Source organism: Cebus imitator, unplaced genomic scaffold, assembly GCF_001604975.1.
Source record: "Cebus imitator isolate Cc_AM_T3 unplaced genomic scaffold, Cebus_imitator-1.0 Scaffold96, whole genome shotgun sequence".
Taxonomy (NCBI): Eukaryota; Metazoa; Chordata; class Mammalia; order Primates; family Cebidae; genus Cebus; species Cebus imitator.
This window is the reverse complement of record NW_016107411.1, coordinates 1,655,415-1,678,340: the sequence shown is the minus strand read 5'-3', so window position 1 is coordinate 1,678,340 and position 22,926 is coordinate 1,655,415. Positions and strand designations below refer to the sequence as shown.

At 37.6% G+C, this 22,926-nt stretch overlaps 1 long non-coding RNA gene across 2 annotated transcripts in view; it reads left to right on the top strand.

Moving 5' to 3' along the window:
• LOC108309689 overlaps positions 1-22,926 on the top strand; it is a 152,559-nt gene that overhangs the window by 107,393 nt on the left and 22,240 nt on the right. Inside the window, exons 4-5 of one of the 2 annotated variants that reach the window (XR_005201494.1) lie at positions 1,568-1,710; positions 5,344-5,495. This is a non-coding gene — a long non-coding RNA (uncharacterized LOC108309689). Of the gene's footprint in view, positions 1-1,567; positions 1,711-5,343; positions 6,013-22,926 lie in introns of those variants that run through there. The other variant, XR_001827461.2, reaches the window with a different exon arrangement.

Here is a 22,926-nt window from a genome sequence, read left to right as displayed (position 1 = left end):
AACTCTCTGGGCTAGAGAAATAAGTTTGCTTCAGTTCTTCCCCTAAAATCTCCCTCACTTGTTTACTGAGGCCTAAAATTATATCAAGCCCCTTTTCAAAACTTGAAATGAGGTTTAAATTGTGACTATATCTGAGAAGGAGGACAGGCTGACTTCAATTTTCAAAAAAATACATGGGCAGTTATAATCTTTTTTTCTTTTCTTTTTCTTTCTTTTTTTTGAGACAGAGTCTGGCCCTGTCGACCAGGCTGGTGCCATCTCACTGCAACCTCTGCCTCCCAGTTCAAGCAGTTCTCCTCCCAAGTAGCTGGGATTACAGGCATGTGCCACCACGCCTGGCTAATTTTTGTATTTTTAGTAGAGACGGGGTTTCACCACGTTGGCCAGGCTGGTCTCGAACTCCTGACCTCAAGTGATCTAGCCCTGTCAGCCTCCCAGACTGCTGGGATTACATGTTTGAACCACTGTGCCCAGCCTAGAATTTTCTTGACAAGCAATTTCTATGAGACAGGGAAAACACAAAGTCCCTGGGCAGGGTTGGCAGATTTAGCAAATAAAAATACAGAATACCCAGTTAATTTGAATTTTAGATAGGCAAGACATAATATTTTAGTGTAACTATGTCCCAAATATGATATGAGACATATTTATACTAAAAACTTATTTGCTATTTATCAGAGCTTCATGTTTAATTGGACATCCTGCATTTTATCTGTTCACTTTATCTCTGGTTGATTAGAGAAGGTGAAGGTATTTCTTGAAGAAGAGAAAAGAAGCCCAGAGTTGGGGATCTATAAGATGTATTGTACCTGTGATCAACTTATTTAATCTCTCTGTTCCTGAGTTTTGCCAGGTGCAAAATGGGGGTACAAATAGTACTTACTTCATAGAGAAGTTATGAGGATTGTTAGTTAATATACATAAAGTACTTGAAAAAATGCCTGACTACGTAACAATGTTGTCCCTGTTAGCTATTATTATTATTATTATTATTATTATTACTGTAAGTATTATTCCGAGAAAACAGGATGCATCTTGGCCTTGTCTTTTCTCTTTTGGACTATTGAAATTAACTTTACTTTTATGACTTGGAAGGGTAGCAAATAAGGAATCCCCTCCCCCAACTTTTCCAAGGGAGATAAGAATGTGGCTGTCATTTGGTACTGCTATTGGGTAACAGACAACCTCCAAACCAAGGCACCCATTTTGCTTTGAAAATGATTAGTTGCCAAGAAGAACCATCTGCATTTCAGAGTAGCTCCATGTTTGAATTTTGCCAGTTGCCAACCTGACAGTACTTGCATTAATCCTGTCAGATATCTAAGATGAGTTACAGTCACTACAGAGAAAGAGTCTACAAGACAATTTGTCCACGCTGATTCTGCAGTGAAGAATGATTAGAGTTCTGGGTAGAGCAATTTTCCTGTGGATATCTGAATTTATACCTATAGCTGAATGTAACAAAGAGTTTCTTCCGTATAGGGTTTTAAAAATCCTTTTCACAGAGATGTCTGAAGTATTCTATTCTTCTTTTCAAAAATCTTTAATAACTTTTTCTTACTTACAGAAGAAGAGAATTGTATGAGATCAGTCAGCATCTGAAGGGAAAACAAGGGCAAGATTAACCCAGAAGGAATCTAAGAAGGAAGACAGGAGAAGGACAGAGCTTTATCTTGAAACCAATGGAGAAGAGCATTTCAAAATAGAATGGTTGGTAATCAGTGCCAAATTCTTAGAGTTAGGAACCTGTTGGGAGGGAGTCTAAGAGTGAATAGAAGACTTTTGATCTAGATGATTGCATAAATTGTTACTTTGACACACTTTTATCTGCTCCTAACACACAGTAATGACAGCTAAAATATAAGAGAAGACAATTCAAAAGATACATTTAACCTAAAATATACAGTCACTGAAATCAAGAAACAAAAACAAAAGCAAAAATCCTCAATAGGTATAATGAATTATAGTTTGAACACAGTTAAAAAGAGCATTAGAACTTTGGAAGATAATATAGAATAATTAACCCAGAAAACAGAACAAAAACATAAAGAGATTCAAAAATATGAAAAAGGAATTAAAAGACACAGCAAGTAGATTTATAATTTTCCATATTTTTAAGAGGAGTTCCAAAGAAAGAGACTAAATAAAATGCTAGATATTTAAGAGGTATTTGACATTTTTCCTGAATTAAAGAAAGACATGAATTCTTACAGCAAATGTGCACTTATGAACTCAAAATTACAAGTAGGACTAGTAAAGATAAATTCACATTATTGTGGGTTGAATCATGTTCTGCAAAAGACATGTGGGGTCTTAACTCCTGGTACCTGTGAATCTGTTTTTTCACATGGGATCTTTGAAGACGTAATCAAATCATACTGGATTAGGATAAGCCCTAATTCTGTGAGTGGAAGAAGAGGAATATTTGGATACAGAAATACAAAGGAAACACAGGGAAGAAGTCCATATTAAATCAGAGGCAGAGGTTAAAGTGATGCAGCTGCAAGTCAGCAAACACCAAAAATTGCCCACAACCATGAGAAGCTAGGAAGGAGGCAAGGGAGGATTCTTCTCCACAGCCTTCAGAAAGAGCATGGCCCCCTGCTAACAATTTATGCGATAAAACCCTTTGAGAACGGTTTGACAGTTTCTTAAAAGACTAAATGTATACTTGTCATACAACTCAGCCATTTTACTCCTAAGTGTTTACCCAAGGGATGTGAAAACATGTCCACACAAAGACTTGTGCATGAATGTTCATAGCAGCTGTTTGTGTAATATCCAACGCCCCCAAAATGCAAATAGCCATCAACTGGTAGAAATACAGTAATTATGATGTATCCGTACAATGAAATCCTCAGCAATGAAAAAGGGCAAACTTGATAAACACAATTGTAAGGATCCATCTCAAAATTGTTATGCTGAGTGTCAGAAGCTAGATATAACAAAGAATACATACCAAAGGATTCCATTTATTATATATAACATTTTAAGAAATACAAACTAATATATAGTGACAGATAAGTGGTTGTGTGAGGATGGGGTGGAGGGAAGTATGCATTATGACAGGGCACCAGGAAATTTTGGGAGTGGTAGATATGTTCATTATTTTGATTATTTTGATGTTTCAAAGGTGTATACCTATGTCAAAATTCATCAAATTGAACCCTTTCAACATGTGCAGTTTCTTGTATGTCAATTACACTTCAATAAAAAAGCAAAAAAAAAAGAGTCTACTCATTAAAAGGTATACAAGAAATGAATCAATAAAACCATAGGCTGATGGAAAATATCTGTGATACCTGTATCTGACAAAATACTTAGATCTAAACTATATAAAGAATTCTAACCACTCAAAAATAAAATGATTAATGACACAAAAACAAATGAGTTATGAAAGGCCAGTAAGTTCATGTAAGGCTGCCCAACATCATTAGACATTAGGGAAATATAATAAAAATCACAAGAAAATATCACTTTATACTAAGTAAGTTAGCTAAAATTAAAAAGATATACAATAATAAACATAAGCAAGGATGTGGAGCAACTGTGACTCTCATACATTGCTGCTGAGAAAGTAAAATTAGATAGGTAATTTGAAAAACTGTTTTGCATTTCCTTTTGAACTTTATTATAAAGTTAAGCATATACCTACCCCATGACTTATAGATATTTCCACAAGAGAAATGAACACATATGTCCATAAAAAGACTTTTATTAGAATGTTAATAGTGGCTCTATTTGTAATAACCCAAACTTGAAACAACTTAAATGTCCCTCAACAGGTAGAATAGATAAACAGACTGTGGCATATTTAAGCATTAAAATAATACGCAGCAGTAAAAGGGGGGAGCTACATGGAGCAACATGAATATACTTCTAAGACATTATTTTGAGTAAAAGAAACAAACTGCAAACGACTCTATTATTACATTTAAGACAGAAATAAAACAGTGGCTGCCTATGGGATGTTGGCAGTGCTGGTGTGGGGGTAGGATTTATCAAAGGGGCAGGAAGAAACCTCCTGGGGGATAGAAATGTCCTATATCTTGCTCTTAAAAATCTGTGTATTTTATTGTAGGTAAGTTATATCTCACTGAAAAATGAATATTAAAAAAGCAAGGACCAAAGAGCTAATGCAAATATGATGAAATGTTGGTAGTTGGTGAATCTGGGGAATGGGCTGATGGGGGGTTATCAAACCATTCTCTCTATTTTTGTATATGCTGGAAAACATTTATAACAAAATTGAAAGCATAGTAAAAAGATCTTACTTATAATACTAATTAAACCTGCAAAATGCCAACAAATATTACTGATATACAAGACTTCTATGAGTTTATAGACTCGTGAACTAAACCATAAATATTATTGTGGATGTCAACATTTGAAGAAGTGGAGAGATATGTTATGGGGGAAAGACTCAATATTTTAAAGATGTCATTATTTTGTGAGAATAATCTTGACATTATACGGAATTTTAGTAAAAATTGCAACAGAAATCTTTACAGCAGTGAATGTGCTTAAACCTAAAATTCAATGGAAGAGAAAAAGTTTGTGCAAAGCCTTAATGACTCTGAATAGGGAGAACAAGTAGGAACCTTGATATTTACCTTTACAATGTTAAGCTCTAATAATTGAGAACTATATTGTTCTAGAATCATTTATTGAATAATTTTTTTCTCCTACTGATTTCTAATGCCCTCTCCCCCTCTGCTAAAAATATCAAGTTTCTGTATATCAAGGTCTGTATCTGCATTCTCTATTCTGTTCTATTGGTCTATTCGTATATTCCCAGATTAATAGCTAGCACTGCTTTTCCAACATCTCATGAGCATTGTTTTTATTTGACTCAAGATGTTTTTTAATTTCCCTTATGACCTCTTCTTTGACCCACTGGTTTTTTAAGATGGTGTTTTTTAATTTCCACATATTTATGTATTTCCAACTTGCCTTCTGCTATTGATTTCTAGTTTATTTTTTATCATGTTTAGAAAAAGATACTTCATATGATATTAATCTTTTAAAATTTGTTGAGATTTGTTTTATGGCTGTACATTTTTTTAAGGAAGGATAGCTTAATTGGTTTTAGGTCCTGCATATGAAAATTCCAATCATAGTTGGGTGTGAATTCATGGGCACAGTCATTGTTGTTATATTTCTAAATGGGGAATCTGGGAAGTATTACATAATCATGAATTACAATCACAAATCCAAAATTAAGTCATCTATTTTACAATCTCAATGAAAATCACATATGGAACCTACAATCATAGCCTCATAAAGTTATGTGCTGGTCAAATTGGTCTTAGTGGTCACTTAATGTGTCCTCTTCTGTTGTAGATGAAGAAAGGGGTTCTGCCTGTTCCAAAGGAGTGACTCTCAAAGGAGCAGGAACTGACCATAGGTTATGGCTTGTGTTACGACACACTGATGATGTCTTTGAGGCCATCCACTGACGTCCTCAACCATGGCATAAGCAAGTTTTTCTGAAGGTATTATTGGATGTTTACAATGTTTGCATAGTCTAAAATTTAGAACTATTTTTAACTAGATTTATTCCTTAGAAAAGTTTTAGATTCACAGCAAAATTGATCGGAAAGTGTAGAGAGTTCCCACATCTTCTGCCCGTACACAAGCACAGACTCCCTAACTAGCAACATCCTGTACCAGAGTGGTACATTTGTTACAATCAATTAACCTAAACTGAGAAATCATTATCATCCAAAGACCATAGTTTAAACTAGGGTTCACTCTTGGTGTTGGTATATTCTGTTTTTAAATATAGTAATAATACTTATAGAAAATTTTCCACTTAGGCATTTATACTATACAGTTCAGTAGTGTTAAGTATATTCATATTGTGGTGAAACAGATCTCCAGGGTTTTTTCATCGTGCAGAACTGAAACTCTATACCCTTTAAATCACAACTCCATTTTTCCTCTTCTCCCCAGCCCCTTGATAACCACCATTCTACTTGCTTTTTCTATGAATTTGACAACTCTAGGTACCTGATATGAGTGGAATCACACAGTATTTGTCTTTTTGTGACTGGATGATTTCATTTAGCATGTCTTCAAGGTTCATCCATGTTGTAGCATGTGACCAGACTTCCTTCCTTTTTAAGGCTGAATTATATTCCATTGCATGTATATATAACATTGTGTTTATCCAGTCATCTCTTGATGAACACTTGAGTTGCTTCTACCTTTTGGCTAGTGTGGGGATAATGCTGCTATGAACATGTTGAGACCCTACTTTCAGTTCTTTTGGGTATATACCCAGAATGGGATTGCTGGATCATATAGTAGTTCTATTTTTAATTTTTGAGGAATTACCATACATTTTCTGTGGCAATTGTACCATTATACAGTCCTACCAACACTGATTCCAGTTTCTTCACATCCTCACCAAGACTTGTTATTCTTTTTTCTTTCTTTTTAAATAACAGATATTCTAACAGGTGTGAAGTATAGCATTTAGAACCTGTGAATCTCTCTCTCACAGATTTCTTTCTCATGACTGAACTTCCACAGATTTTTGTTTGTTCATTGTGTTAGGGTTAACTGCCAACTTCCTATTTAGGATTGGAACAAAAATTCTACAGACAAAACATGGAGGGAAATGACATGTTTCCTAAGGAAGAGAAAGAGACTTGTGAGATATTATATATCAATGAATTATTCCTGAAAAGCGTTAAAGTAGGGAAATTATCCTGATTACCCAGGTGGGCAGATATAATCATATGAGCCCTTGAAATCATAAAAGGAAGGTACAGGGGAAGTCAGAGGGCTTTGAAGTATGAGAAGTGCTAAATCCACCATTGCTGACTTCAAGACAGAATGGGAACATGGGAACCATGAGGAGGAAATGAATTCTGTTGTCAACATGCATGAGCCAGAAAGTAGATTCTCCCTTAGAACCTCCCATGAAAAGCCCTGACACCCTGAGTTTGGCCTTGTGAGATCATAAGCAGAATCCCAGCCAAGTTTGTTGGACATCTGACTTATAAAACTGTGAAATAATAAACGAGGGTTGCCTTAAGCTGCCAGGTTTGTGGTAACTTACTGAGGCAGCAATAGAAAACTAAAGCACTAGATATTCATATGTGTTAAAAAACATTAGAACGTTTTCTCCAAATGAAATATTTGGATGACTGCAGAGCTTCTTTGGTCACATCTAGGGAGTGTGCGTGAGAGTCTACTGAACGTCGCTTCCAGGCATCTCCTGAAAGCATTTGAATAGATTCAGGTGTAGACATCCTATGAGTGAGCCTGATCTCAATACTTAACTACAATGCACTATGCCCTCTGTTACTTCTCCATGGTTCCCACTGGACTGTATAGTCAATGGGAGCAGGAACCATTTCTTCTTAATTTTCATTTCCCCAGAGCAAAACACAGTGCTGGCACAAGGTAGGCACTCAATAAGTATTTTTATGAATGAATGTTAAGTGAGTTTGACAGCTTATGTCTCCAGATGACAATATTGGTGGATAGAGGCAGAGAAAGGAACTAGAAGCACAGTGGTGAACAAGATAGAGGAAGAAAGAATTTCATGGACAAAGGAATGTAGAGTTTAATACTTGCGTAATTGTTGTTGATTTAAAAAATTTTCTTGATATATTTTTCCTACTGGCACCACCAGCGGAATCAATTTCAGGAAGTAGACTGACCATTGCATAAGTGGCTTGTGAAACATCACGGCGTAACTTACATTCCCAACAACTTGAATAAATGTGTGTGTGTGTGTGTGTGTGTGTATGTGTGTGTGTGTGTGTGTGTGTAGTTTACCCCCCAGCTACAATTATCTTGGCTTCCCTGCAGCTGAAGTCAGATTTGTGTTTAGTAATCTTGTGATGACTAGAGTACCCCAGGGTTGATGCCCCCATATGTGAGGAGCTGAGACTCCATGCAGCTTGGTCGGGTATGGGTACTCAAACAGTCCAGGGAACTTGATTGAAGCTCCAAGAACCTGGAGATGGCCTGGGGGGCTGCAGCAGGAGAACACATACGACTGGTTACACCCTAAAGGCAAGCCAGAGGCAGCGACTGTGCAGATGGCAAGCCACAGGTGGCTGTGAGGAAGGCAAGCCACAGGAGCATGCAGCAACTGGGAGGAACCCTAAACACACACACCCCCAACTCATTTTTATGAAGACTGACTCTGTCTTGAAAACTAATTAAATAAATGCCAGCCCAGTCTTTCTTCCCAGTGCACTTCTTACTATTTTGGTCACTGTAACTGAGAGTAAAAATAATCTCTGCTGTGCCTGAAAAACAGCTACTGGCTACTCTATTTTCTATGATGTAGAAAAACATGAGACGAATGTGACAACTGGCCTTCAAGGAATGGCAAATGGCTGTATATCCAGTTTCACTGGTTGTGCTCTACGGTTTGTGATTTTTTGTTAGTGAAGTAGATCACCACATGCTTTCAGGGTTTTGTTTTTTTATTTTTGTTTTTGTTTTTGTTTTTTTTCCCTGGTACTAGAGCAGAGAACTATTATCAGAAGTGCATTTTATGACTTCAATCTAGGTTATGAATTTGGGTCAGCCATTTTGCCATTTAAATTCCCCACTTCTTGTTCTTAAAAAAACAAAACAGGGCAGACACAGTGGTTCACGCCTGTAATCCTAGCACTTTGGGAAGCCGAGGCGGGTGGATCATCTGAGGTCAGGAGTTCAAGACCAGCCTGGCCAACATGGTGAAACCCTATCTCTGCTAAAAATACAAAAATAAATTAGTCAGGCGTGGTGGCACTTGCCTGTAATCCCAGCTACTTGGGAGGTTGAGGCAGGAGAATTGCTTGAACCTGGGAAGGAAGGTTGCAGTAAGCCAAGATTGCACCACTGTACTCCAGCCTGCGTGACAGAGCAAGACTCTGTCTCAAAACAAAACAAAACAAAACAAAAAAGAACAGAATACGCCAAAGAGGAGATGAGAGGTAGAGGAACTTGAAAGTGTTTGCTTTTAAAGCTAGCTTCTGCACTTTTCTTATTTGATCACTTGATGATTTTGTCTACTTTCCATGAACTCTAAATTTTACGCTGGATTGAGAAGAAATATGTCTTCTATATATGGGCAGATCTGGTTTTGTGGAGCTTGAGCCTTAAGCAGTGCCAGAAACCCTTTTTAAGAAAAAGAATACAGGCCAGGCATGGTGGGTCATGCCTATAATCCCAGAATTTTAGGAAGCCGAGGAGGGAGGATCCCTTGAGGCCAAAAGTTTGAGACCAGCTTGGGCAATATAGAAAGACCTTACTTTACAAAAATAAATAAATAAATAAATAAATAACCAGGTATGGTAGAGCACACCTGTAGTCCCAACTACTTGACAGACTGAGGCAGAAGGATGGCTTGAGCCCAAAATTTAAAGGCTGCGGTGAGCTATGAGCAGGCCACTGCACTTCAACCTGGGTGAGAGAGTGCGAGATCCTGCCTCAAAATAATAAGAATAATAATAAAAGAGAGAAAGGAGAGAATTTTAAAAACACACAGAAGTATCTACTTTGGCAAATTTTACAAAAATTTATGACCCCATGAACACATCATCTCCTCCAGAGCCCGGGAATAGTTTGTGCAGATGAGCGGCCCTGATCTTACACTTTGTGACTCCCTGGTAAATCCACCTCTGAATCTATAGATGAGAATCATGTTGCTTTCCCGAGAAGAATGGAATGTGGCAAGAACAAAATACTGTATTAATCCAATCAGACCTAAAAGGAATCCTGCCATTTTACAGATGAACAGAGGATGAAACTGAGGCTCAGAGAGGACATGTAACATCCCAGGTCACATATACAATCAGTATTAGATTCTGCTTCTTTTAATTTCAATTTTCAGACTGGTATTTCTATTCTATTTTACATAGGAAAGCTTGTAAAACCAGAGAAAACAATCAGGAGTAAATATGTTACCATCTATTCTTCCTTGTAGAGGTACTGTATACACACAGTCAGCAAGGAGGATATAGCCAAGCCCCTAGAGTCTGAGAAAGGATGAATGAGAGATTTTGCATCATCTGATCTCCTCTCTCTGTCCTGTTTTCAGAGGCTTACAAGGTGTGATTGTATGCCATTTTATTTTTGTCAAGTTCAAAAAGACATTCATATCCAAATGAATGTTACCCTCTTGTTCACTTTAGAGTGGATTCTTATTCCAAATTGCTGCCGTTCATAGAAACTTCTTTTTGGACTAACATTTTATCAGTTTAAGTCACCCAAGAAAATCAGTACTTAGGGAATTTTTCTGTCTTCCTCCTTTCTTCTCTCCCTTCTTTCCTTGTTAATGAAAAAAAAAAATTATCTAGTTTATTTACCAGGTTTGGGGCTAAATGATTTTTAGATGTTTCAAAAAAAATCACACCTATGACTAAAGGTTTAAAATTTGGTATCACAAAAATACTAAAAAGAGTTTGATATGGATTCTAAAGAGGAGTATACTCTTCACCTAAAACTTATGGGAGGAAGGAAAAAACTTAAGTTCAAGGTAGGTAGGATTTATATCTTCTTATATTAAAAAGACCTATGCAAGGTGAAAGGATATCTGCCATGTGCCAGGCATTGTCCTATATGGTTTCATGTGTATTATTGCACTTATTCCTCCAACCTTAGGGAAACTGAGGCACTGAGCAGTTAGAATACTCTTAAGGTATCGCTTATGTGAGAGATAAGATTAAAATCTAGTCTGCTAGTTCCCAAATCAATGCTCTTTCCCCCAGTCAACATACTTTATGAAGTTATCTACTTAAATGTCTGCACTGAATTCATAGTGGGTCTGCCAAATCCTCTGTGCTCCCAGCATAGGTTATAACCAGGAAGTGAAGTCATAAAATCAACCTCAAAGAAGTTCAAGCTAAGGCCAGCTGGCAGTTCTCAGGGAGAGTCCATGAGCCAGAAATCACCCAAGGATAGCTCTGGGGAAAGATGTAAAGATGTAAAGCCCTTGTTGTTGTTTTTTTTCCCCTGACACAGAATGGCTTGAAACCTATTTATTTCTCTGATCTCTTTCTGTCTGTCTTTGCCCACTCCCTCTCAGGCATAGTTCTTTTTATAACTGTCCACATCCCTTCCACCCCAACCAATCTCTTCTTCCAGAATAACTTCATTTTAACACCTTTAGACATTGCTTAGCACCTCATTTCAACATTGTCTATACCCTATTTTCCACCCTCTGCACTCCTAACATTCTTTATTTCATGGGAATAAGCAATATATGTACATATATATATATATATATATACACACACACACACATATATATATATGTATATATATATATAAAATACGACTGGAGCCTTCTCTTAATAACCAAGCCCTTCCTCATCATACACTGAAGCATAGTGATGATGAAATTTAAAGAAAGAAGTTTGAAGGTCAGCATAGTATTAATGACAGAGATTAAACCCTAGACATTTAGGATAATTTTTATCTTGAGGCATGGTCCTTGTGCTTTTTTTTACATATTTTCTGATATTCACCCACATTATTTATCCTGGAATGACCCTTAAATAAAGGTCTTTGAGATGAGGGCATCTCTTCAATTCCTGCCAAGGGTCAGCAAGTATGAACATGAGGGCTTTATACTAAGGTAGACCTGAATTTCGCAGTTCATCACCTGTGACAAAGAGCAAATTACTTAACTTTTTTGAGTCTCAGTTTCCTCAGTTGGAGAATGGGATCATTATAGCTGTCTTAGTGGATTGTGTTAAGGACACAGATTTTGGAATGAGTTGAAAGTTTTGACTCCTACTCTGCCACTGATTAGTTTTATGGTACTGGGTAAGTTGACTTCTCTAGCCTTGTTTCTGCCTGGTAAAATGAAAGATAATAATAATCCTGTTAGTAGGATTCAAATAAGTAATATATTTAAAGCTCTCAGTCTAGAATATGGCACAAAGAAAACACTTAAGAATGACAGCTATTCTTTGTACTAATGAGATGGGGAATATCAAGTTTCCAGCATAATAACTAGCCCACAGTTAAGTTTCAATAAATGTTAATTCCTTTTCTTCCCTCCCAGAAAAAAGCAGCAAAATAAATTGGATACTTAATGATTGTCTTCCCCTTCAAGCTAATGTGCATAAGATTAACACTTCTCCATTTCCCACCACTTTGCATCTGGTGAATACTTCTTACAAGGATGTATATTCCATGAGGACTGGTGCTAGGTCCAGGCAGAATAAAGATCTGGTTATGTCCTGTAATTTCAGAAGTACTTTAAGCTTTATTTGCCACAAATGCCTATCCTTTAGCAGACTTCTTAGAGTTGGAATAGTGCTTTTTTAGAGACTTCCCTTTGGGTTACAATATTATCTCTAGAAAGTTTTTGTTGGAGTGCAGTTGTCTTCCCTGAGTAGGATAACATATCCCCTGTCATTCACATATCAGCATGAATTAGTTTAGTAAAGACCATTGCAGGACTAGAATATGGGAATGGTGAATTTTAAGAAAGAGGAACTGTAAAATCTGGAGCTATCTAGAGAAGCGGTAAAAGATTTAAGCAGCCAGGAGTTTCCTAAATGGGCCCCGGGTGGACTTAGTCTATTTTCACAATTTGCCCTGGGAGCACCCCTGTAGGAAAGAGCAGAGATTGAGCAGACCCAGAGAACCTCCCTCTGGGTTAGAGACTTCTAAGTACTCTAGATGGTGGAGTTCGGTAACATGGGCACTGCTCATTAAGCCTAAGGCAGGGGTAGATATGATGACAGGTTCTGATGTGGCTCTGTTGTGTCTAATCAAATGCAAATTGGAAAGTGCTTAGCTTTGGTGGATGTTTGTGTGAAATGGGTCACAGAAAGAATAAATAGCATGACAGAAATGCCAAATGTAGTTAGATCAGGTCAAGTACTCAAAGAACTAATAACCGAGAGATTGGAGTTCATATGTGGGGATTCAGAAAACAAAGATAATGATGTAACTCCAATGTCACACTTAGAAGTGGGTGGAAAGTCAGAATGTCTGAGGATAGGGTGATAGCAAATAAATAAATGGAAATACAAACTTTTTTTAAGCGTTAAGGGTTTGAGGAACAGCAAGCTATGCAGACAGAGCTATTTTTATATTTAAACTCTGATGTTGAGCTTAAAGACTGGTCTTTTGAATTAATCCAGTTGGACAAAAATAAAGAAAAGAATTTAAGGAAATGGACAAAGTCTTCAAGAAATATGGGATTATGTAAAGCAACTAAATCTATGAATTGTTGGTATTCCTGAGAGACAAGGAGAAAAAGTAAACAACCTGGAAAACATATTTGAGGGAATTATTTGATAAAATTTTCTTAATCTCATTAGAAAGGTAGACATACAAATATGAAAAATTCAGAGAACACCTGTGAGATATTATACAAAATGAATATCACCAAGGTATATAGTCACCAGACTGTCCAATAAAGAAAAAATTATAAAGATGGCTAGAGAAAAAGGTCAGATTTCATACAAAGGGAATCCCATCAGTCTAACAGCAGTCTTTTCTGCAGAAAGCTTACAAGCCAGGAGAGATTAAAAACCTATTTTGAACATTTTTAAAGGAAAGAAAATCCATCCAGGATTTTCATACCCTGCCAAACTAAGCTTCATAAGCAAAGGGGAAATAAAATCTTCTGCAGACAAGCAAGCACTAAGGGAATTTGTTACCACTAGACCAGTCTTAGTCTTAGATCTCAGTCTTAAAAGAGATCCTTATTGGCTGGTCCAAGTACAGTGGTGTTTACAACTAATTGATCACAAGACACCCTAAGAGAGTTCTAAACATAGAAATGAAAGAATGGTACATGCTGATATGGTTTGGCTTTCTGTCTCCACCCAAATCTCATCTCGAATTGTAATCCCTACATGTCAAGGGAGAGACCTGGTGAGAGGTGATTGGATCATGGGAGTGGTTTCCCCCATGCTGTTTCTGTGATAGTGAGTGAGTTCTCAGAAGATCTGATGGTTTTATAAGGTACTCTTCCCTGTTCACTCACCCCTCTCTCTTGTCTGCTCCCATGTAAGATGTGCCTCTTTCTTTTCTGCCATTATTGTAAGTTTTCTGAGGCCTCCCCAGCCATCTGGAACTGTGAGTCAATTAAACCTCTTTTCTTTATAAATTACCAAGTCTTGGGTAATATCTTTATAGCAATGTGAGAATGGATGAATACAGTTAGTTGTTACTGGTAGAGTAGGTTACTGCTATAAAGATATCTAAAAATGTGGAAGTGACTTTGAAACTGAGAAATGGAATACCGAGAAATCCAAATAGTTTGGAGAGCTCAGAAGAAGACAAGAAGATGTGGGAAAGTTTGGAACTTCCCAGAGACTTGTTGAATTGACTAAAATGCTGATAGTGATATGGACAATGAAGTTCAGGATGAAGTGGTCTCAGATAGAGATCAGAAACTTCTTGGGAACTGAAGCAAAGGTCACTCTTGCTATACTTTAGTAAAGAGACTGGTGGCATTTTGGCCTTGCCCTAGAGATCTGTGGAACTTTGAACTTGAGAGAGATGATTTAAGGTATCTGGTGGAAGAAATTTCTAAGCAGCAAGGCATTCAAGATGTAGCCTGGATTCTTCTGGAATCATTCAGTTTTATGCATTCACAAAGAGATGGTTTGAAATTAGAATCTATGTTTAAAAGAGAAGCAGAGCATAAAAGTTTGAAAAATTTGCAGCCTGATAATGTGATAGAAAATGAAAATCCATTTTCTGAAGAAAATTCAAGCCAGCTGCATAAATTTACATGAATAATGAGGAGCCAAATGTTAATCACAAAGACAATGGGGAAATGTCTCCAGGACATGTCAGAGATCTTCATGGCAGCCTCTCCCATCACAGGGCCAGAGGCCTAGGAGGAAAAAATGGTTTCATGAGCTGGGTCCAGGGCCATTCTGCTGTGTGCATCCTTGGGACTTGGTGCCCTGTGTCCCAGCCAGTCCAAGCATGGCAAAAAGGGGCCAAGGTACAGCTCAGTCCATTGCTTTCAGAAGGTGCAAGTCCCAATCCTTGGCAGCTTCCAAATGGTGTTGGTCCTGTAGGTGAACAAAAGACAAGAATTAAGGCTGGGATGGAAGGATGAATCCAGCAAAGCTACAAAGGCAGAGCTGCCCAAGACCAGGGGAGCCCACCTGTTACATCAGCATGATCTGGATGTAAGATATGGAGTTGAAGGAGATCATTTTGGAGCTTTAAGATTTAACGACTTCCCTGTTTGATTTCAGACTTGCAAGCGGCCTGGAGCCCCTTTGTTTTGGTCAATTTCTCCCATTTGGAATGGGAGCATTTATCCAATGCCTGTACCCCCATTGTATATTACAAGGAACTAACTTCCTTATGATTTTACAGGCTTCCTTTATCCATACTTTGGAACAAATTTATTCACAGTCAAATTCCACAAGATGTATGTAGAAGAGCTAGTACCAATTCTACTGAAACTTTCCAAAAAAATGAGAAAGAAAGACTTCTCCTTAACTCATTCAATAAAGCCAGCATCACCCTGACACCAAAACCTGGCAAAGACACAATAAAAATAGGAAACTACAGGCCAACACTCCTGATGAACATAGACACAGAAATTCTCAACAAAAGATTAGCAAACTGAATCCAGCAGCACATCCAGAAGGAATTCATCATGATCAAGTAGGCTTCATTTCTGGGATGCAAGGTTGGTTAAACATAAGCAGAAGGGACTTCCCTTGTTTCAGATGAGACTTTGGACTTGGACTTTTGAATTAATGTTGAATGTGTTAAGACTTTGGGGGACTGCTGGGAAGGCACAATTGGTTTTGAAATGTCAGGACATAATATTTGAGAGGGGCCAGGGATGAAATGATATGGTTAGCTTTATGTCCCCACCCAAATCTCATCATGAATTGTAATCCCCACATTTCAAGGGAGAGACTTTATGGGAGGTGACTGAATGTTGGGGATGGTTTCCTTCATGCTGTTCTCATTATAGTGAGTGAGTTCTCATAAGATCTGATGGTTTTATAGGGGGCTCTTCTCCCTTCACTTACTCCTCTCTCTCTCCTGCTGCCATGTAAGACATTCCTCTTCTGTCATGATTGTAAGTTTCCTGAGTCTCCCCAGCTGTACAGAACTGTGAGTCAATTAAACCTCTTTTCTATATAAATTACCCAGTCTTGAGTAATATCTTTATAGCAGTGTGAGAATGGACTAATACACTTGCTTCCACAAAACACACTTGAGTACATAGTCCACAGAGCATGTAAAACAACCACACAGTAGAAACTACAAAGCAACCAGCTAACAACTTCATAATAGGTTCATAATCTCACATATCAGTATGAACCTTGAATGTAAATGGTAAATGGTCTAAACACCCCACTTAAAAGTAACAGAGTGGCAAGTTGGATAAGAAAAATAAGACCTATCTGTCTGCTGTTTTCAAGAGACCCACCTCACATGTAACTACACTCATAGGCTCAGCATTAAGGGTTGGTGAAAGACCTATCATGCAGACAGAATCAAAAAGAGATAAAGATGAAACAGACTTTTAACCAGTAATAGTCAAAAAGGATAGAGCAGGCATTACATAATGATAAAGAGTCAATTCGGCCGGGCACGGTGGCTCAAGCCTGTAATCCCAGCACTTTGGGAGGCCGAGGTGGGTGGATCACGAGGTCAGGAGATCGAGACCATCCTGGTCAACATGGTGAAACCCCGTCTCTACTAAAATTTAGTTTCATTTTGTGGCAGGTGCCTGTAATCCCAGCTACTCGGGAGGCTGAGGCAGGAGAATTGCTTGAACCCGGGAAGTGGAGGTTGCAGTGAGCCGAGATCGCACTATTGCACTACAGCCTGGGTAACAAGAGTGAAACTCCGTCTCAAAAAAAAAAAAAAAAAAAAAAAAAAAAAAAAAAAAAAAAAAAAAAAAAAAAAAAAAAAAAAAAAAAAGAGTCAGTTCAACAAGAAGACTTAACTATTCTAAATATATATGCACCCAATATTGGAGCACCCAGTTTCAAAAAACAAGTACTTCCAGACCTACAAAAAGACTTGAACAGTCACACAATAATATTCAGGGGCTGCAAAACCCCACTGACAGCATTAGGCAGATCACTCAGGCATAAAAGTCACAAAGAAATTCGGGACTTAAACTTGACATGTGACCAATTGGACATAATAGTAGACATCTACAGAACTCTCCACTCATCAACCACAGAATATAAATTCTTCTCATCTGCACATGGAAGATGCTCCAAGATTGACTACATGCTTGGCCATAAAAATGTCTGAATACATTTTTTAAAAAATCTAAATTATACCAAGCACACTCTTGGACAACAGTGGAATAAAAATAGACATCTAAATCAAGATCTTTCAAAATTACACAATTACATGGAAATTAAACAACTTCTGAATGACTTTTGAATAAACAACAAAATTAGGGCAGAAATTAAAAAATTATTTCAAATAAATGAAAACAAGGACACCACATACCAAAATTCTCTGGGATGCAGCAAAAGTAGTGTTAAGAGGAAGGTTTACAGTGCTACATACTTACCTAAAAACGTTAGAAAGATCTCAATAATCTAACATCACATCTACAAATACTAGGAAAACAAGAAAAAACCAATTCCAAAGCTAGGAGAAGAAAAGAAGTAACTAAAATCAGAGAAGAACAGAATGAAACTGATACCCAAAAATCCATACAAAGACTCAATGAAAACAAAAATTGGATTTTGAAAGGATAAATGAAATTGATAGACCGCTAGATGGGTTAACAAAGAGAGAGAATCCAAGTAAGCACATTCAGAACCAAGAAAGGTGACATTACAACCAATCCCCCGGAGATACAAATATTTCACAGAGACTATTATGAATACCTTTATGCACAAAAACAAGAAAAGGGTAGATAAGTTCCTGGAAACATACAACCTCCCAAGATTGAATCAGGAAGGAACTGAAACCCTGAACACATTGAATTCTGAAATTGAATCAGTAATAAAAACCAGGAAAGCCTTGGAACAGTTGGATTCACAGTCAAATTCCACAAGATGCATAAAGAAGAGCTGGTACCATTCTACTGAAACTTTCCAAAAATTTGAGAAGGAGGGACTTCTTCTTAACTCATTCAATAAAGCCAGCATCACCCTGATACCAAAACCTGGTAAAGACACAGTGAAAAAGGAAACTACAGGCCAATATCTCTGATGAACATAGACACAAAAATTCTCAGCAAAATATTAGCAAACTGAATCCAGCAGCACATAAAAAAAGGATTCACCATTATCAAGTGGGCTTCATTTCTGGGATGCAAGATTGGTTAAACTTATACAAAACAATAAATGTGATTCATCACACAAACAGAACTAAAAACCAAAACCACATGATCAACTCAATAGATGCAGAAAAGGCTTCTAGTAGAATCCAACATCCCTTCAAGATAAAAACCATTAACAAATTGAGCATATCCAAAATAATGAGCCATCTGTAATAAACCCACAGCCAACATTATACTGAATGGACAAAAGCTGAAGTGTTCCCCTTGAGAACTGGAAAAAGACAAGCATGCCCACTCTCACCACTCCCATTCAACACAACACTGAAAGCTCTAGCCAGAGCAATCAGGCAAGACAAAGAAATAAAAAGCTTTCAAATAGGAAAAAATGTCATCAAACTATCTCTCCTTACTGATATGATTCTATACCTAGAAAAGCTTGAAGACTCTGCTGAAAGGTTATTGGAAGTATAAACAACTTCAGTAGAATTTCAAGATACAAAATCAATGTACAAAAATCAATAGCATTTCTATACATCAATAACACTCAAGCTAAGAGCCAAATCAAGAACGAAATCCTATTTACAATAGCCATACACAAAAATAAAATACCTAAAAATACATCTAACTGAGGAGGTGAAAGATCTTTGCAAAGAACTATAAAACACTGCAGAAAGAAATCATAAATGGCACAAATGGCAAAACATTCCATGCTCATGGGTTGGAAGAACCAATATTGTTAAAATGGCCATACTGCCCAAAGCAATCTACATATTCAACACTATTCCTATTGAACTACCAATGTCATTTTTCATAGATGAGAATAAATGTTTTAAAATTTATGTGGAATCAAAAAGGAGCCCAAATAGCCAAAGCAGTCCTGAGCAAAAAGAACAAAGCTGAAAGCATTACATTACCCACTTCAAACTGCAAGACTACAGTAACCAAAATAGCACAGTACTGGCACAAAAACAGACACACAGACTAGTGGAACACAGTAGAGAACCCAGAAATAAAGCCACAAACCTACAAGCATCTGATTTTGAGATGGCTGGCAAAAACAAGCAATGGGGAAACGACTACCTGTTTAATAAATGGTGCTGGGATAACTGGCATAGCTAACCATAGGCAGAAGAATGAAACTAGACCCCTACCTTTCATCAGGTACAAAAATTAACTGAAGATGGATTAAAGATTTAAATGTAAGACCTCAAACAATAAGAATCCTAGAAAAAAACCTAAGAAACCCCATTCTGGACATTGGCTTTTGGAAATCATTTGTGGTAACATCCTCAAAAACAAATGCAACAAAAACAAAAATTGACAACTGGGACCTAATTAAACTAGAGAGCTTCTGCAAAGCAAAAGAAGCTATCAACAGAGTAAACAGACAACCTACCAAATGGCAGAAAATATTTGTAAACTATGCACCAGCGAAAGTCTAATATCTAGAATCAATAAGGAACTTAAACAATTCAAGAAGCAAAAAACAAATAACCTCCTTTAAAAAATGAGCAAAAGCATTGCTCTTCTCAAAGAGTATCTTTGTGGTGTTATCTGTATTTCCTGAATTTCAATGTTGGCCTCTCTTGCTGGGCTGGGGAAGTTCTCCTGGATAATATCCTGAAGACGGTTTTCCAACTTAGTTCCATTCTATGCCCCGTCACTTTCAGGTACTCCAATCAAATGTAGGTTTTGTCTTTTCCCATAGTCCTATATTTCTTGGAGGCTTTGTTTGTTCCTTTTTATTCTTTTTTCTCTAATCTTGTTGTCACTCTTTATTTCATTAAGTTTATCTTCAATCTCTGATACCCTTTCTTCCACTTGATTGATTCAGCTATTGATATTTGTGCAGACTTCACGAACCCTTGCACTTCCTGGATGAGGCGGCACCCCACCCTGTTTCAGCTTGCTCTCCATGGGCTGCACGCACTGTCTAACCAGTCCCAACGAGATGAGCTGGGTACCTAGTTGGAAGTGCAGAAATCACCCACCTTCTGCATTGATCTCACTGGGAGCTGCCTACTGGAGCTGTTCCTATTTGGTTATCTTGCCAGCCACTGCCCGTTGCATTATTTTTAATTCCAAAGCTGTAAAGAATGTGAACAGCCCAAAATAGAGTTGTGATAAATACAACTATTCTATGGCATCTTAAAAAATCATGTAAGGATATAGGTCAGTGCTTATAATATACTAAGAGAGAAATTGTAAGTTTAAAAACAATGTATATATTATGATCCTATTTACTTTAAGTATTATTTATTAATTTATTTAAAAAAGAAGAAAATATTCCAAAATGTTAAATATGTTATAATTTCTGGATGATTGCAGTCCAAGTCACTTTATCTGCTTTATATTTTTCTGTATTTTTTTTTTTTTTTGAGACGGAGTTTCACTCTTGTTGCCCAGCTAGAGTGCAGAGGTGCTATCTCAGCTCACTGCAATGTCCAACTCCTGGATTCAAGTGATTCTCCTGCCTCAGCCTCCAAAGTAGCTGGGATTATAGGCACCTGCCACCACACTCAGCTAATTTCTGTATTTTTAGTAGAGATGGGATTTCTCCATGTTGGCCAGGCTGGTTTCGAACTTCTGCTCTCAAGTGGTCTGCCTGCCTCAGCCTCCCAAAGTGATTGGATTACAGGCGTGAGCCACCACACCCGGCCGATTTTTCTGTATTTTACAAAATGTTTGCAATCACCATATATTACCTTTAGAATTAGGAAAAAGTGGATTTTTTTTTAATTTTCAAGTTCAAACCAGCCAAATACCCCAGTACTAAAGAGCTAATTATGTCCTGTAACTCTGCAATAGGCTAATGGGTTATAATGGTCAAGTCAGTCTGTTGCGGGGCTGGGTCATCCTGTTCATCTAGAAGAGAAGTGAAATGTCTCTGCCTCCCTCATAGCTGAAGTAAGAGAGCTTCTACTGAGGCTCCTAGTCTTCCAAGGTGTTTCGCTTCTCTAACTCCCCTGGATAAGGGTCAACTTTCTTCTCCCAAAGCCTTTGCTCTGCATCTTCTTCCTGGACCAGGCAGATGGAAAGAAAACACACATGCCTGCTGCCCGTCCACCTCTGAGGTCTTCTCAAAGGGGGAGGTCACCACCACCCAACCACCTTCACTGCAAGGTAACAGACCAGTGTGTTCCAGACAAGAACCCAAGGTCTAGAGAGATTATGTGGCCAAAATTCTCCTGCTTCTCCAGTGCTGTACACTGCCACTTTCATTTGCTCAAGGAAACCAGGGAATATTTGAGTAAGAAAATGGCATGCTGAGAATTTTCTATGATAGTGAATTCAGGTTCCCTACCTACATGCTTTTTAAGGTAGTTCGTGACTAAATCAATGTTCCAGAACTTGAATTCTAATGCTCTAGATGTATTCACCCTCATCAGCAAATTCTCCTTTGGTACTAACTGTGTCCTGCACTTGGCAAAGTCATACATATAAAGAAGTGACTGCAATTTTCCCACCCTTAGGAATTAGAATCAACATAAAGTCATATAACACTATGGAAGCCTGAGCTTACTGTTGGTAGAATAATACATCTTGAGGACTTCCAGCTTTTTATTTTAAGTATACCTATGCTATAAATAAAAAAGAAGGGCTAGAATAACCTTAGTTTTATTGTGCAAAATTAACATTTAAAAACGTTCTTGTATTCTCCCCCCAAATCTCAGTGTTTCAAGAGACTTGAATTTAATTAATGTACCTATTTAGAGATACAGATCAGCCATTACTGTTCTTTCTTTATAAGGATATTGAGCTTAATGATATCATTATCTTCACTAGCTTCTAATGCTAGAGAACATAAGATTGATCTATTTTCCCCAAAGCTTTTGTATAGTAAGTTTTTATGCAAGTGGAAAACTTAATGTTACCAGGAACGAATTCAACCACACTTTTGAAATTACAGGATAATTGCTAATTCTGTGGTCATTCATTCCATGCGATACTCCAACACAGGAAACTATGAGAAATGTAACCACTGGTAAAATTAAACCTGCAATTATAGCACCAATTTCTAGGATATGTTTATTTTTCTCTATTTTGCAACATGTACACAAATATGTAATATTTTCTCATTTATTTCTCATGTTGACCTTTTAAATTCAGAGTCTGTCATATCATGATTACTTTAAGACAGATTTGTTTGGTTTCTTTCTTTGAGATAGTCTCATTCTGTTGCACAGGCTGGAGTGCAGTGCCTTGATCTCGGCTCACTGCAACCCCTGCCTCCCATTTCAAACAGTTCTTCTGCCTCAGCCTCCCAAGTAGCTGGGATTACAGGTGCCTGCCACCCCACCCAGCTAACTTTTGTATTTTTAGTGGAGATGGGGTTTCATCATGTTGCCAGGCAGGTCTCAAATTCCTGACTCCAAGTGACCACCTCATCTCGGCATCCCAAAGTGCTGGGATTGCAGGTGCAAGCCACTGCACCCAGCCTTAAGACAGGTTTGGATGCTGCTTATAGTCTTCTTTATTAGTTAAATGTTTCAATTGTCATTGATGGTCAAGGGTAATATTCGGTGTATTCGCACAACCTACCTTTGAAAATACTAATCAAAAAGAAAAAGAAACAAGCATGTAGCACACCCATGTTTTATCCTAATCCACCATCCTTTTAGCTAATTATTGTATTTGACACCTAGCGTTTGGATCAGTTTCTCTATTTGCAGTAAAGTCTTAGTTCACCCCATGTCCTAATA